Here is a 17,726-nt window from a genome sequence, read left to right as displayed (position 1 = left end):
ACAGCCAATGTGGAAAACAATATGGAGTTTCCTCAACAAAACTGAAAATAGAACTACCATATGATTCAATAATTCTACTTAATATTAATCAAAGAAAGTGAAATACTAATTTGAAATGATATATGCATACCTCTGTCTATTGCAGCATTGCATACAATAGCCAAGCTATGGAAGCAGCCTAATAGTCCATCAATAGGTGAATGGATAAGGAAGACACACACACACACACACACACACACACACACACACACACACACACTGGAGTCTTACACAGCCATAAAAAAGATGAAATCTTGCCATTTACAACAACAGGGCGGACCTAGAGGGTATTATACTGAGTGAAATAAGTCACAGTGAGAAAAACAAATACTATATGATTTTACCCATATGTGGAATCTAAAAAAAAGAACATAACAAATGAATAAACAAAAAGAATCAGACCTGTAAACACAGAGAACAAACTGATGGTTGCCAGAGGTGATGGTGGTAGGAGGGTGGGCAAAAAGAAGTGAAGGGAAGTGGCAGTTTCAGGCTTCTAGGTATGGAATGGGTAAGTCACAGGCATAAAAGACACAGCATAGACAATATAGTCAGTAATATCGTAATAGCAATGGATGGTGACATATGGGAGGTATACTTGTGGTGAGCGTAGCATAGCATAATGTTTAAACTTGTTGGACAAATATGTTGTATGCCTTAAACTAATATCACATTGTGTGTCAACTGTGCTAAAAAAATGATTACTATGGGCCAAAACTCCCCAAGGAGAATGACTTTCGGAAGACACACAGGTTGGGCACAGGGCAACCAAAAGAAGAGAAGAATTTTGCAACTTATTTGATTTCACCTATGCTAAAATGCTCTTTGGCAATCTGATGATGTCCTTGATAAAAAAGGAAAAGGCTCATGGTTACACGTCTGTGACTTTAATACATTTCAGGGTGTGCTGTGGTTGAAAGAAGTGATTCAGAAAAGTGGTTCTTCCACTTTTTTTTTTTTTTTTTTTTAATCATGGCCCACTTTAGTGATGGAGGATAGAGAGAAGCTAAAATTTCTAGTCCATCTACCTGGTTGCTTCCTCCTTTTCAACTGAAAGTAACTCCTTGATAACAGAAAAAAGAACAATTTTCAGCTTGAGCTTATATATGTGTGCTATAAAACAATGTCCCCTAAACAAAACAAAAAATCCATTTTATCACATTTATCTTGATAGTATATTGAAACTCACTCATCTGTATAAATTCAATTAGCGCATCTACCAAACAATGTGTATGTTATTAGCCATTTGGTGAATGTTGGCTAAAGTGGTGGTGTGCGGGTTATATCCATCTTCTTTAGGATTAGTGACCTGGATGATTCTTATTTAAACCTTAACTTGCACATATTTTAGTAACTATCTCTAAAAGATATTGTAAGCCAAAAATACCACTAATGCAAATACTTGTTATCAAATAATAAGCAAATTATCTCCAACCAAATGATCTTCAATAACCAAAAAAATGTTCAGTAAATTGAAAATGATAAAGATAAGTCAATATCAATTTATAAGTACAAAGCAAGAAAAAAAAAAAAAGCAACCATCAAAAACCAAAAATCAGCCACAAGAGTAACAAAGTTCTGAGGACAAAGCATCCTGACTGTTTTCATGCATACCAGTAGCTTTCCAGTAACAGACTACTCATAAAGTACCTCCTTTCTTAAATTATTTTTTTTATTTATTTTATTTCATTTTCTAGAGAGGTGGGAGAGAGGGGCAGAGAGAGAGAGAGAGAGAGAGAGAGAGAGAGAGAGAGAATCTTAAGCAGGTTCCACGCACGCTCAGCGCAAAACTGGCGAGGCTCCATTTCATGCTCCTGGGATCATGACCTGAGCCAAAGTCAAGAGTTGGATGCTCAACAAACTGAGCCACCCAGGTGCCTCACCTCCTTTCTTAAATTATACCAATGTGCTGAGTTGAGTTTATGAACTGCTAATATTAGTTATCTATAATAACTCATTTTTTATTTAACTAGTGAAAAATCATAGTTCTATGTAAAGGTGAATATATATAGAATTACACATTTTGTAAATGAAAGAAAGGATTTGCATTTTTGGATCACTTGGAAGCCCACCAGAAGGTCCTCCCCAAAGCACCCGGGGGTGTGAGCCATTCCTTTGGGCAACAGCTGTAGCTTCTTTGACTTTGAGTTGAAGGGCTGCTGAACTGCTGAGCACCAGCCTATTGAATAGAGACAAGCCTATTGAATCATATCTGGTCATCCTTCAAGGACTGGAATGGGATTCTTCAAGAGCATGGACTTTGTACCGGATGGCCTCTAAGTGTCCTGCTGACCCTGGAAATCACCGTTTATGACTGATGAGGAGGTGATGATGTGTGTTTCTGCTCAGAGTTTCAGGTACACATTTTATTTCAAAGACAGTACTCTTTATGTTTCAGAAAGAGTTACCACTAATATGACTTGTTGGCTTCTGGGCTGTGTCTCTGAACTGTTACTCTGATGCCAATGAGGGTTTTTATATTCGTTCTGAACTGGGAATGAGTTTTAGTAGATAAAACAGAGGTAAGTGCTATTAGCAATCCCTTTCCGAGTGACTGACATTTTTAGTCAATCCTCCATAAGGCTTTTCAAGCTAATGAAGAGCTCAAAATGAAGGTACTTTGATTTTTAGGTTTTTTTTTTTAAGTCTGCTTATTTGTTTATTTAGAGTACATGCAAGCGAGGGAAGGGCACAGAGAGAGAGAAAAGAACCCCAAGCAGGTTCTACACTATTAGTGTGGAGCCTGACATGGGGTTGGATCCTATGATTATGAGATTATGACCTGAGGCGAAATCAAGAGTTGGATGCGTGGGGAGCCTGGTTGGCCAGCGTGGTCAGGCTGAGCATGAAGTCTTCTTGGGATTCTCTCTCTCTCTCCCCTTCTGCCCCTTCTTCCTGTGTGTGTGTGCTCTCTCTCTCTCTTTCTCTTTCTCTCAAACATTAAAAAAAAGTCAGATGCTTAACCAAGTGAGCCACCCAGGCACCCCATTTTTAGTTTTATAAGAGTATCAAAATCTGGTCAAAGAGCTGGACAGCTCTGTTGTGGTGTTCCTGTCTAGATCTCCAGATTATCTGAAAGAACCCCCTCATGTGCTTGAAAAACTACCAAAGTTATCTTCTCCCATATTAAAACCTTCTCATGAAAACATTCATTGTTTCTCTGGAAATGAGTGTTTGGCTTCAAAGATTTGGCATTAACACAACCTCATTTATCTCAACATAGGTGGTGAAAAAATAGGTTATTTCATAAGGACCTCTGTGACTTCCTGAACATTCTCTTTTCATTGAGGAAGTGACCCTAACTGGAGGACAGCATCTCCCATGGCAGCAGGAGGAGAGAAGGCAGGTGAGTAATGAGGTGACCCCTTATTCTACAGAGCGCACAAGGGTTCTGTCTCCATGAATCACAATAGATTTCCTAACACAGACTTGGATATCATCTTAATCGATCTAAGACAGTGGTGAAATTAAATGGTGTCCAAAATCTTGGCAACAGTATTTTTGTCCTAGGGTCTGTGAAATTCCATGAGAAAAGTGTTCAGAAAGAGCTGCATTGAGTGAAGGATTTGGGAAGTTGAGGAATTATTCAAACAAAACCAGTTTAATTTATATGAACCCCCCAGTGAGGAAAGCATTGAGAATGGGAATTTTGAAATAAAAATTTTCCACATTACTTCACAGGTTCTGCTTCCTTACTGAATGTTGCTTGTTTGCTTTTATAAATAATATTTCCTCCAGCTGGCACCCTTAGACAGGATCCATTCAGATGAATGTCATGGGGCATTGAGCAATTCCAGTACCTTTCTCAATGAAAACTTAAAGGTTATGTTATTCTCCCTATCCTTTCCTTTTGAGTGGCTATGAAGGAAGTTGTTGATATTATTGTTAATGTTTCAAAGAAAACTATAGCTGCTAGTTATTTTCTTAAGTGAAGCAGAGCTCCTGGCCTTGGAAATGCCCTTGAAGATAGGTTTTTTTAGGTGTTACTACTACTTCTCAAAGAGTAAAGGATGGGAAAAGAAGTCTTTAGTCTTCCATTAGTTTGCTCTCATTTCTTTCCAGAGTGTGATTATGGTTAGGTATCTTGCTTTTGGGTGGAGGTATACACAGCTAGTTTGACAACCTGGTTGGCCTGAGGTGCTGAGGGGCACAAAGAGTCAGAATTTTGGAAATGCCCATGATTTCCATCAGCAAAGAAAATATTGGCTAGTTGGCAACTGAGGGTCAAATCAATAATGATTCTTTTGTGTGGGCACAGTTGGAAAGGAATGCCTTTCACCAATTTTAATAAAACCTCTGAAACATAATTGTAAAGGGGCATTGGGGAAAATCCTGTGACCTATTTGGAATGTATAAGAAGGACTCTCAGGGTGACCCTGGTGGTCAGAGAGAGAATGGAGCTCTGGGGATGGATCTAATGAGAGCAATCCTACAAGCTCATTGACTGAGAAATAAAGCAGAGACTTAAAGAATTAAAAGAATTTATTGGCTAGCATGGGGCAAAGTTAGACAAATATAGGCTTGTAGCCTTTAATCCATGTAGTGGAAAGAGGCTGATTCATTAGGAAAATCATATTTCGTATGGGATTGGGAAAATAAGTAGAGAGAAGAAGAATATGTTAAGGACACAGTAGAATGTGAATTTCAATACTAAGGTGGCCTAATGGAGACTTCTCGACTATCCCAAGGGCATATGGATCAACCAACCTGGCACTCAGTAATAAAAAACAAAGGGACTCTTTCTGACCAAAGACCTTGGCAGATGGTAGGGGGAAAGAGGTGTGGTTGCAAACAGCCCAAGGCTTTTTCAACATCAACTGTATCCACAGACTTGAAAAGACTGACTTTGCCCAAACAAAATGTGAGAGAGACATCTGTATGATCAGATTACCATCTACTATTGCTGTCAGGAACTACCCAGAGGACAAGTATAAACCAACCAAACACCATAATAGACACCTTTTGGGGAGGGCGAGTGTGGGAGTTTTTCTATGGCCATGCAGAGCCGATAGGCAAGGGGTTTTGCTGGATTCGGGAACTTATTGAGGAATATTGACGGACACTGGTTCCCCCTCTCCTTGGAAATTTTACCTTCCAGCCCAGCACCAAGGAAAGCATCCAGCATGCACCACAGACATAGTCTAAACCTGAAACTGTCATTCACTGTGCTTGGAGACCTAAGGGAGTTTGAACATTCTCTGACTCTGCAGGAGCACTTCACACTTGAGGGCCATTTTATCTGTCACGCTTCAGAACTTTTCATCTGTAGAGGTCTGTGCTCTGAAACCAGGCATGTGGCCTTGTCACTTCCTGGAGCCTCTAGTAGAGTGTCCTTTCCCAGACAGTCCCAGAGCTCATCACCTGCTGTCTCTGCCCTGATGACATCTTACCAAGTAAGGCCTTCTCCTGTCACTCTGTATAAAATAAAACCTCTCTCCTAGGATCCCTATCCCCTTTTCATATTCTGTTTGACTCTTTAGCCTTCTCACCCTCTGTTACTTTATATATTGGCTAGTTTATCTGCTTGGCGTTTTTCCTGCCCCACTAGAATATAAGTTCCACGAGGGCAGGATGTTGTCTGTTTTGTTTACTGCTTCGTCCCACCACAGGTATCCTGTAAATATTTTGGAAATAAATGAATGAGGCCTTAAGCAGAGGTTTTAAGTTTATCTGGTCTCTTTCAGTTTCTTCAGCCCTGTGGGCTGTTTGGGCCCCATGGGGGAGTAACAGATGGAAAGGGCTTTTTGCGAAGGGTGTAACCGAAACTAATTAATGTACCCAAGCACAAAATGAAAGTTCTTCACTCTGAGAAGGACAAACAGTTGTCAGTCATTGTTTCTCGATTATCTTTCCAAGGCAGGGTCCTACCAAGTCCAGAATGTTGTCTTTGGAGTGGCCATGACAAGTTTCTGATCTTTAAGGAAAAAGTAACAAGACAATTGTTTCACAGGTGCCTCTGGCACATGCCAGCATCTAGTAATGATTGACTTGTCTCTGGATTTTAATGCCTTTAAATCATCCTGTTACTGTCCTTTGAAACCAAGGCAGCCAAGAGAGCTTAGGAAATACTTATTATCTTAAAATTAAGTTAACAGAAAGATTCATAATTGACTGTTAGCCCTTCGGTTCCATGGTTTCTGAGTATCATCTTGTATCTGAAAGCTTTTCTGGCAGTTGCATTCTGCCACGGAGAAAACTTGTCACCCATTAGAAAAGCTTCTTCAGACATCAGTGGGCTTGAGGACCACCTGAGTAGGTATTTGATCTCTCGCGTTCTTTCTTCTCGGTAACTCCAAATTCCAGATGTCAGGGACAATCGATTTGAGCTGGGTTTTATGACCTACTGTGGGATTTTTGGACAAAGTTAGATTCAACACTAATAAAATGGAGAGAAACACATCAAGTCTGTGAAAACCTGTTTGCCAACTCCACATTAATTGCAGAATTTAGAAGAGATTCATGGGATCATTAGAAAAATGAGTTCTCCAATCTTTTGTCAACTGTGGATCAAGAAAAGGAGTTAAGATAACTTTTTGGATTTCTTAAAAAAGAGGCTGGTCTTTAAATGAATCTCTCTAACAGCCCCAGGATGCCCTATACAAGCCACAGCCCTTTCTTCTCTCAGTACCATAGCCTCCGTCTGTGACATTGTGGAGGCAGCTCATACAGGCATGTGAGAGCAAGTTGTCAGAATTTCAGGAAAGTTGGGAGCTGGTTGATCTAACAGCAGTAGCTTAAAAAGGGCCATGGTGGGCGGAAGTAAACCACTGAAATAGGCCAACACTGGGAATCAGGGTTCCTCCAGAACTCCAGGGAGCTTGTTGTTAAACATTCACTAGCACACCACTAGCCCTCAGTATCCTTCAACACTGCAAGAAGTCCTTTGCCTGCCTGACGTGTGTGTGTGTGTGTGTGTGTGTGTGTGTGTGTGTGTGTGTACATATACACATGAAATAAAAAATATTTAAAATATTTTGTAAAAACAAAAAAGGATAAAAGTTTCCCAGAAAATGGAGATGAAAGTTGCCCGACTGAGTACAAACACCTCATAGACAATGGACTATTCATCTGTGCTGAGGAACTGGAGCCTAACCATCGTTCCGCATACTCCAGGTGTGACACCAGTGACTTTTCAATCTTAGACCAGCTGTTGAATCTCCCTATAAGTTCTGGGGATCCAAGAAGAGAGTAAACGTCTTTGTGAAAAGGTATCAGCAGGCATGAGGCCGTATACAATATACACATACTATGAATAGATCTAAAAAGAAACAACCATCAGAAGGCCTGGATCCTTTGCGAACTTTCACTCTAGAGTTAAATATTTGCCGAGAAGTAAGCTTCTTCCACTTCAGATCTTTAAAGTTACGTTATAGAAGTGACCACCCAGCCTCAATAAAAGAGAATATGGATTATCATACCAATGACTACACCACGTGAGATAAAGGCAATCTCCCTGCAACTTCAGATATTCCTCTGGAAATAACCCGCGCATTGTTTACCCTACCTGAGAACCACCTGTATTTGTATAGCAATCACACTTGAAAGATACTAAGAGTACAGGGCCGAGCCCCAAAGGCAGGGTCTGTTGACATAATTAGGTGGTAACTCTCCAACTCCCAAAATTCTTTTGACGATAAGAAAGAGACACCTCTTGCTCTGTAGGAAACTCCTTTTCAGTTTGTTTTCTAGTAATTGCCTAGTTTATTCCCTTCCTGCTGTTCAGTGGTTACTTTATTTAGGGACAGTAGAGGATTTTTACCTGGTGCCATAGGCTTAAACACTTCTGGAAAAGTGGCTTTGCACCTGCACCCGAGACCAGTAGATGCGTATTAACTATTTTACAAAACAAACAACTCCAGGATGCGTTGCAACTGCTAATAACCTCCCTGGAACAGCCCAGCACTGCTGGATTGTCCCTTTCCACTGTTAGTTCATACGCAAAGTGGTAGGATATTGCCACCTTTGCTCAAATGCAAGAAAATCAGAAGATGCTGCGGCCTGAAAGTGCTGGTACTTCCAGCTCCAGTTGGTTTCAGAGGAAACTTCCGGTGGCTGTCACCGGCTACAAAACAGATGACGTGTGTCTTGTACTCTTTGACTTATTCCTTTCCTCAAGATAACTCTCAGGATCTTTCACTTCTCCTTGCCTCTGAATAGGCTGCTCCCTCTGCTTAGATCTCTCTCGTGCTCGCCTCCATTTTCACTTGGCCATATTGGAATCGTCATTCACTTTCCCATATTGGAATCGTTAACTCAGCTATCACACCATGCCTGAAGGCTTCCCTGAGGAATCCTCATCTCCAGCCTGGGTAAGGGATGGTTCCTCTGAGTTCTTACAGTAATTTTTGATGATTGCCATCATCCCATGTGGCATAATGTGCAATATATCCTAGGTATGGTTAGCCTCTTTCTTAAAGCAGTGGTTCTGAATTTGGGTTATATGTTAGGATGATGTCAGTACATAGCCCTTTACATTATGTTGGGCTCACCACAAGTGTAACTACCATCTGCCCCACCCAAGACTATGACAATGTCATTGAGTACATTCTTTATGCTGTGCCTTTTATTCCCGTGACTTACCCATTCCAGAGTGGGAAGTCAGTATCTCCAACTCTCCTGCAGCTATTTTGCCCATCACCCTGTTTCCCTTCCCTCTGGACACTTATCAGTTTGTTCTCTGTGTTTATAGGTCTGATTCTGCTTTTTCTTTGTTTACTCATTTGTTTTGCTTTTTAGATTACGCATGTAAGATCACATGGTAGTTGTCTCGGTCTGACTTATTTCACTTAGCACAACACCCGTCCATCCATCATCCTTTCTTATGGCTATGTAATATTCCATTGTGTGTGTGTGTGCGTGTGTGTGTGTGTGTGAGAGAGAGAGAGAGAGACAGAGACAGAGAGAGGGAGGGAGAGAGAGAGAGAGAGATAGACATATATCAGTGGACACTTAGGTTTCCTCTATATCTAAGCTATCATGAACAATGCTGTAATAAACATTGGCATGCATAAATCTTTTTGAATTACTGTTTTTGTTTTCTTTGAGTAAATACCCATTAGTAGAATTATTGGATTATATGGTATTTCTATGTTTAGTTTTTCACGGAATCTCCATATTGTTTTCCACAGTGGCTATGCTAATTTATATTACCACCAACAGTGTATGAGCGTTCGTTTTCCTCCACATCCTCACCAACACTTGTTATTTCTTGTCTTTTTGATTTTAGCCAGTCTGACAAGTATAAGGTGATATCTCGTGGTTTTTATTTGGATTTCCCTCATGATTGGTGATGTTATGCATCTTTTCATGTGTCTCTTGGCCATCTCTATGTGTTCTCTGGAAAAATGTGTGTTTAGGGCCTCTGCCCAGGTTTTTTTTGCTTGTTTGTTTTTTGGTTGTTTGTTTGTTTTTGAGAAAAGCAGAATAAAGCACTTTTATAGTGGTAATTAAAACTTGAAACTCGGGGCGCCTGGGTGGCGCAGTCGGTTAAGCGTCCAACTTCAGCCAGGTCACGATCTCGCGGTCCGTGAGTTCGAGCCCCGCGTCAGGCTCTGGGCTGATGGCTCAGAGCCTGGAGCCTGTTTCCGATTCTGTGTCTCCCTCTCTCTCTGCCCCTCCCCCGTTCATGCTCTGTCTCTCTCTGTCCCAAAAATAAATAAACGTTGAAAAAAAAAAAAAAAAACTTGAAACTCTGGTGTAGTTCAGGGAGGTGGGTGTGGGAGGTAGGCAGCAAAAATTTTCCTCACCAAATCATTACAAGGGAGAGCAAAGTGTTGAGAGGGGGAGGAAAAGCCAAGAAACACTGAAATCAGCAGGGGGAGCTGAATATCAAAAACCAGGAGATACTGAAGCTGTGATGACCAGCATCATTTTCTCAAGACAGCACTCAAGGGTGTGTCAGGATGGCTGGGCTTTCATCGGGTGTTAAGTGTCTACAAACAGCACCTTCAATTTAAACTTTCCGATTAAAGTTCTTAAAATTTAGGAAGCAGAGCTTGGATAGCTACGAGATTACAAAAGTCCTGAATATCCATTAGAAAAACCACAAGGTGGGAGATAAAACAAAAAGTGAGGCCACAAAGGCGGCTTCAGAGGTCCCTGCAGGCCAGGGTGCAGATCCGTGTAGTTTCCAACACTGCAGTGAGAACTATCTGTCTTCAAAAGGCAGAGGGTTTGGGGCACTTAGGTGGCTCAGTCAGTTAAGCGTCTGACTCTTGATGTAGGCTCAGGTCATGATCTCATGGTCCGTGAGATTGAGCTCCATGACCAGCTCCAAGCTGAGAGTACAGAGCTTGCTTGGAATTCTCTCACTCCTTCTTTTTGCCCCTCCCTGCCTCCATCTCTCTCTCTCTTTCTATCAAAATAAATAAATAAACTTTAAAGAAAAAAAAGGCAGAGTGTTTAAGGGGAGGCTCAGGTGGGGCAATGGAGGCAAAGGCTCTCCCCCTCTCTGCTTCAGTTTTGGGTAGGGCTTTTAATTCAACCTATGTACATCTGTCAACTTAAAGAGGAATTTGTCCCTCAACAGCATCTCAAAATCTACTACAGCTTTGTATGGCAGCAGCAAGAATGTTTAATGAATAATAGATAAAAATTTCACCCAGAAAAACAAAATAAAATAAAGATTTTTGCATCCTCCCTCCCCCACCAATTCCTATTCTGAAGTTAACCCATTACTTGTGCTGTTAATACTTGAACTAATACTTAAATGGAAACCTATATCTAGAAGATTGAAACTGAAACTTCACCCCAACAAGAAAATGAAATAAAATGAATAACTTGAGGTTTATGGCATATAGTTTAGGTCAACACACGTATGAGGAGAAAGAGAAAGAGCAAAGCCATGGGGACAGAACACTTTCATTCGGTATCAATGCTTATCTAAAGAATGTAGTGGATGGGGCTCCTGAGTGGCTCAGTCGGTTAAGCGTCTGACTTTGGCTCAGGTCATGATCTCACAGTTCGTGAGTTCGAGCCCCACATCGGGCTCTGTGCTGACAGCTCAGAGCCTGGAGCCTGCTTTGGATTCTGTGTCTCCCTCTCTCTCTGCCCCTCCCCTGCTCATGCTCTCTCTCTGTCTCAAAAATAAACATACATTAAAAAAATTTAAAAAATAATGAAAGGAAGGAAGGAAGGAAGGAAGGAAGGAAGGAAGGAAGGAAGGAAGGAAGAAAGAAAGAAAGAAAGAAAGAAAGAAAGAAAGAAAGAAAGAAAGAAATGTATTGGAACAATCAGGAAAAGCTCCACACGACTGACAGATTTGTGTGTGCACCTCTGGAGGCACCACATCCCTCCATGGCACATCCAAGAATGGGGTGCCCAGGGAAGATGCCATTCCTGTCATTCCAATTTCAGAAGCTCCATGTCAAGGACAAAAACAAGAGTGGCATTTGGTGGGGTGATGCCTGGGTGCCTAGGAGCACTGTAGTCATAGTCTGGGGAAATATTTTGGCTCTCTGACCCATACTTATGGGGCAACGCCTTCTTTCTAGCCTCAGATCACCTCCTGCTTTCCTAGCATAAACTTAAAGCGCTTCTTTCTGTTCTGGAAGGGATCAAATTTCTTTCTATCTTCAAGAATCCCTGTGTCGTGCACCACACAGGTCTGGCCATGCTTTGGGACAGTAGCCCATCTCTGGGGGAGATAGTCTCCACCTGCACGTTCTAAGACTGCAGTGGTGAGGGATGCTGGAAGGGCAGGCGAGCCACATGGACAGACAGCAGACCTGGAGGTGATTCCTGGCCTCATGACCCATGCTCGCTTTTTAATCATCTAGTTGTTTATTTTTTCACTGTTGAGTTGTATACATTCTTTATATATTTTAGATATTAACCTCTTACAGGATATATTATTTGCAAATGATTTTGCAAACCTTCATTCAGTAGGTTGCCATTTTGTTTCATTGATGGTTTCCTTTGCTGTACAAAAAAATTTTATTTTGATGTAGCCTTTGCTTTTGTTTCCTTGCCTTAGGAGACATATCTACAAAAATGTTGCTGTGGCCAATGTCAGAGGAATTACTGCCTGTGTCCTCTTCTAGGATTTTTACGAATTCCAGGTCTCTCAGGAATTTAGGTCTTGAATCCATTTTGAGTTTTTTTGTGTAGGTATGGTGTTAGAAAGTGGTCCAGTTTCATTCTTTTACATGTAGTTGTCCATCTTTCCCAGCACCATTTTTTGAAGAAACTGTCTTTTCCTGCAGTGTATATTCTTGGCTCATTTGTCATTGAGCATAGTGTTTTCAAAGTTCATCCTTCTTGTAGCATGAATCAGTACCTCATCTCTTTTTAGGGCTGTTACCAAACTGGTAACTACTCAATTAGTATAAATAACTGATAATATCACACTGTTGCCTTTCTTTAACAGATTAAATTCAGGCATAGCAAAGGACAAGATTTAAAGAAACAAATAGCAAGGAGTAACTCAATCACTTTTCCCAGGCTATGGTTGAATCTCCCTCAATTTCTTTGTGTCTCAGAACCAACAGCTGACCTAGTTAAGCCCGCCGAAGGACCCAGATTCTGGGTTTGGCAGGTGTTGTGCTATTCTTTTTGCCTTCCAGGCATTTTGAACAATTTCCTTAGGGTAGAAGTTTCCCAACTTTATGGGTCCTCACCTCAAGCTGGAAATCTAAAATTCTCTTGCCACTTTCCTTGCACCCTCAGGTCAGACTTGAGACCTCCTCTTCACCAGTTAGAAGCATCCATGCCACAATTCATGTCAGAACCGTTTCAGATGCCCTCCACTCACAGCAGAAATATCCTGTACAGAAGGAGGTTCTAGTGGAAGCTTCCAAGGCTAGCCTCAGAGTTACTAGGTGGGGTGATGCAGTGGTGGACACTTCCACTGGGACAGTTCTGTGGTATGATTAGAGCATCATCCCCAACTTTAGTTTCCAAGCCTGGTCCTCTGGAGAGAACCTTCCGGAGAGTCTTGGGAGTTACTCCTGATCTTCAGTTCATTCTTTTTTTGCTTAAATTCATTAGAATGTGTTTCTGTTAAATGAGAGTAGGATTGCTATCACAGGACTCTACCTTAGAAACCCTGTTGGTGTTGAACTGTGAGGAGAAGATTGCCCCCTAATTCACTGATTAGCTTTAGGGCCATGACAGACCTCTTTTGCAGAAAAGCCCTTGTTTGCATGGCTTAAGTTGACAAATACTCTTTATCTCTCAGAATGTAAAAAATTTCACAGGTGCAGTCTGAATGATTGTGATTGTGATGTTTGACACTAGTAAAGTATTAATCCACACAACAGTATATTGATTTCTGAGATACTCTCAGCTGACCACTAACTCTGAATCATAATTTCTTTGCCAAGTCCATCAGGCTTATAAGTTCAGGTAGTCTTATCTCTTAATCACCCTCCTCGACCCACTACCTTTCTCAAACACATATGGAATGTACCACAATGGCCTTAAAATGCATTGTCTAATTGCTATATCTGAGCATCAATGATGGATGGAAAGTTTTGAGAAAAAATATAAATCTGTAATTTTTGAACTTTGTATGGACATGTTTTGTAGTTAATAACATCTGATAAGAATATGCTGAACCATTGATTTTGACAAATTTCTTCTTATACTTTTCTATATGAAGACACTCCCCAGACTCCAATGGGCAATGTAGAAGGCCTATAAGGACATAGTTTTTGTGATGCTAAAGGTAAATTCCATGCAGGAACCTGTCAGTATATGGAAATTATGTGAAACCTCATTATCTCTCCACCCCGCTCCATCCTCAAATGGACTACTGCACTGGTCTAGCCTTATGTACCACTTTGGAGTCTCTTAGAGCATTCAGAAATGAAATCCAGAAGGAGGAAGGTAGTATTTCAGTTGATGTTCTGGTATTTTTCCTTTATCTACCTTAGGTTTATTTTGCTTTGGCATGTGTGACAGTCCACAGAAAATGTCAAAAATATCAATCAGCTCTTCCTAAAATATATTGAAGATGATGATACAGTAGCTTTCAAGGCACATGGCATATGCATATACCATATGAGCCTAAGAATATACCTGTGAACATACCATTTCAGAGTGAGAAACACTTGCCTGAAGTCTTACTACCATGCATTTTTAGGGTGACATGTGGGCATTGCGAGAAGAGAGACCCTGTTGTCATAATATTTATTCATAAGGCTGTAGGAAATTATGTTTTTAGGCTAGAAGTTTTCTCAGATCATGGTCTCAGACATAAAAATAAAACAAATAAAAACCCATCCATGAAGAGGAATCAAAATGAAAGCATCTTAATAAAATGAATTTGCCATACTTAAAGAAGATTTTGAATATGGTTGTTTATCCTTAATACTGTTTGAGGCCACACAGATACATAAGACATAAACGGGAGAGCAGTGGGAGCCAAGTAGCATGTGATCTCATTGGCATGAATTTCCAAAGGGGTCAGACTTGGAACCAACCAGCAAAAGATCAATTTGCTAGGAAGTCATTTTGAAGACTAAGTTCTTACTTATCCTAAGATCTATGGCCAAATGGCAAATTAATGCCCCAGGGAACACACTTTTGGAGAGGTCATGGAAGCATTCTCTGAGTCCCTCATCAACTAAACTTTGACCTTGTCCAAATCATACATCTCTGAGCATTTAACATGCTAGTTGGTCAGGCTAAAATCCACTTCAATCCTAGGTTTCCATCCAGGGTAACTTTTATCTACAACAGTGACTAGCTGAACATAGCGGCCCTTTAAGGGTTACCGTGATCCAGCTCTTTAATTACTTTGGTTACTGCATGAGCTCTATCTCTGGGGATGAGTATGTTTCAGGCATGCAATACTGTTGAGGGGGAAACATTCCCATGAGCTCAAGCTGGACATAACTTGTTTTTAACACTTAATGTAAACATCTAGTTGTATTCTCATTAGCAATTCTGCAAAGCAGAATAATGCCTCCCATTCTCATTTCCACCTATTCCCTCCTCAGAGCTTCCATTCTGACTGTATGCATTGTTCTGGCCCCCACTTCTACCCTGGTGTATGATGCATTTTCCCCAAGGCCAGCAAGAGCCTCCCTGTTTGATCGCCAAGCCTCCTCCTCCTGCTTCTCTGAATCCTTCCTCTTAACCAGTTCTTCCATGAGGACAAACCATAACAATTTGCACCAAGGGCTCCCTGCACCCATGAAGCCTGAAGCATATGAGACTGGCTTGTACGATTAGCAAAAATAGTTGAAGAATGAACAATTAATAACTATTTCTTATGGTTTTATATCCCCTAACCTCTTCTTGAAGTCTTGTGACTTACTTGTATCCTTTCTAGGAGAAGCTCAAGTCTTCCTTAGATCCTGTAACACAATATAGCCATACATTTTTAATGAAAAAAGTTTAAAAGGTGTGGAGTTATTATTTTAGGTTTCATTTTTGAAATGACTCATACCTAAACCATTTAGCAACTCTGTGACCTGTTATCCTTCTTGGAGAAATCACACCCATTTAGATGAGTCTGTGTAAATCATTTATTTATATGGTTGCTAATTGTTGTTACAGGTTCCAAGGCTATGACAATACCTTTTCATTTATAAAGGCTAAAGAGAACTCTCCTGGACATTTTTTCCTCCCTGCAATCTCCCAGTGGGGTTTATGTCAGCTCTCAATTAATGACATTTAAAACAAAGGGAAGAGATTGGGCAAAAGATAAAATTATTTATATTTGAAACATTACGAATGATAAACATCTGCACATAAGCAGTTACTTTAATTACCATTTAAAATTAGAAACAACTTCCCTTTTTTATTTTTCAAAATAGGCTATTGACATCATCAGTAATTTCTAGGAAACTATATTAAAATTTATGTTTAAAAAGTAAATTCTTAATAATTCTGAGGTTTCTCATTCAACTCAATTGTGGGTGCTTCTGTTCTAGCGGAATTCTTGGCAGTTTCTGAGAAAGGGAAGGCTAAACAGAATAAGGACAGACTAAAACAAGGCCAACTGGTGAAATCAGAAAGTAAAGAATATAACATCAAAAAGGTGTGTGTTCACTGACTCTCCTCTCCCCTCCACTGGTTTTCCCACTAGATTTACATTAATGTTTCCAGAAATGTGCATCCAAAAATGAATGTCAAAGAAACTTTGGCTAAACCAGTTGCATTTCATTTAGCACTACACAGGAGGAATATGCATACTCAAAACTCCCAGTTGGGATTTTTTCCTTAAGGTGTCAAGCAAAAATTGGACAGAATCAGGTAGGATGGCATTTCCTTGGGGGCTGAGAAAGTAAAGGTTAGAAAGTCAAAGGTGGAGGGACAAGAGTGTGGTCAGAATCGCCTCTAAGCTTCATAGATGATCTTTTCCAGTTGCAAAATTTCTCAGCAGTAGTTTTCCATTCCTTGTGGCGTTGACATCTGCCTAACACAATCACTGTGTTCTTGCTCAAGCAATGGTGAACAGAAATGCCTGTATTAGTTCCTCTGGGCTTCTCTAGGCACATGAAGAGGATCTCCTACATGCCCTCCTCATGCACAAAGAATAAGTTCTCACAAGTCCTTGTAAGAATAAATTCTTTTTTTCATGGACATGCACACACACACACACACACGTGTGCGTGTGCGGAGGTGGGGCACAGGGGGAGAGAGCATCTTAAGCAGGCTCCATGCTCAGCACAGAGTCTGACACAGGGCTCCATCCCATGACCCTGGGATCATGACCTGAGCCAAAATCAAGAGTCGGCCACTCAGCCAACCGAATGAGCCACCCCAGCACCCTAAGAAAAAGTTCTTATATGCATTAACACTTCTTTGGGTCAACAGAGACATGTATTTATTGTGAATACCATGGAGTACTTAAGAGCTAAACTCAACAAAATGGATTCTGGTACTGTTAGATAAAGGTCAAAAGCATATTGCAAGTAATGATAGGATAATCAACAAGAGCAGGTGCAGTAATTAACGTCAACTTTAATGAGGGTGGGCTATGCCATAGGCACAATTCTAAGTCCTTTTCTTTTATCAACTTACTTTGTCCTCTCAATAACCCTATTAAGTTGGGTTCTGTGATTATTCCATTTTATAGATAAACAGGATGCTGAATTTTCCCCACCAAGAATGCCATTAAAATTTAGCACTGAAGAAGCCAGAAGAATGTTCGCTGGGTTTTGTTTTTTGTTTTCATTTTTTGATGCTGGTGTTGTTTTTGTTGTGTTTTGTTAGTTAGCAAGCACTTATATAAAATTTACAGCATGGCAGTTACTGATCTAAGAATTTTCTAAATATGACACTAACTCTGTTAATCCTGATGACAATTTCATGAGCTAGGTTCATTTATTATAACCCTTTTGAAGTGGTAGGAGTTGAGACTCACGGAGATCAAGCAACTTACCCAAGGTAACATGACTAGAAAGCTAATAGCGTGGTGTCCTAATCCCAGGTAGTCTGTTCTGAGTGTGCAGTGGGAAAAAGTCCTTACAGAAACAGGTGATGCTTAAGCATTTCTTGAATATTTAGCCAACATACCCAATTTATTGGAGGGAGGAGGAGTGTGTGGGTCATGTAAAGGAGAAGTTGAGGAGAGAAGCATGAGTGCTTATTCTCTCTCTCTCTCTCTCTCTCTCTCTCTCTCTCTCTCTCTCTCTCTCCTTAGACCTTGCTGGTGACTCTATCACATCTCATGATTGGTGTGAGAGCTCACATTTTCTCTTTTGGATGTTAATGCCTAGTATACCTAGGAATGT

The 17,726-nt window shown here is 40.6% G+C and overlaps 1 protein-coding gene and 1 pseudogene across 1 annotated transcript in view; both read right to left on the bottom strand.

Moving 5' to 3' along the window:
- CCDC192 (coiled-coil domain containing 192) overlaps positions 1 to 17,726 on the bottom strand; it is a 211,647-nt gene that overhangs the window by 115,255 nt on the left and 78,666 nt on the right. The gene's annotated exons all lie outside the window — the stretch shown is intronic.
- On the bottom strand, positions 11,380 to 15,134 carry LOC115512028 (annotated as a pseudogene).

The sequence above is a fragment of the Lynx canadensis genome, chromosome A1 (assembly GCF_007474595.2).
Source record: "Lynx canadensis isolate LIC74 chromosome A1, mLynCan4.pri.v2, whole genome shotgun sequence".
NCBI classification, from domain to species: Eukaryota; Metazoa; Chordata; class Mammalia; order Carnivora; family Felidae; genus Lynx; species Lynx canadensis.
This window is presented reverse-complemented; position numbering and strand designations above follow the sequence as displayed.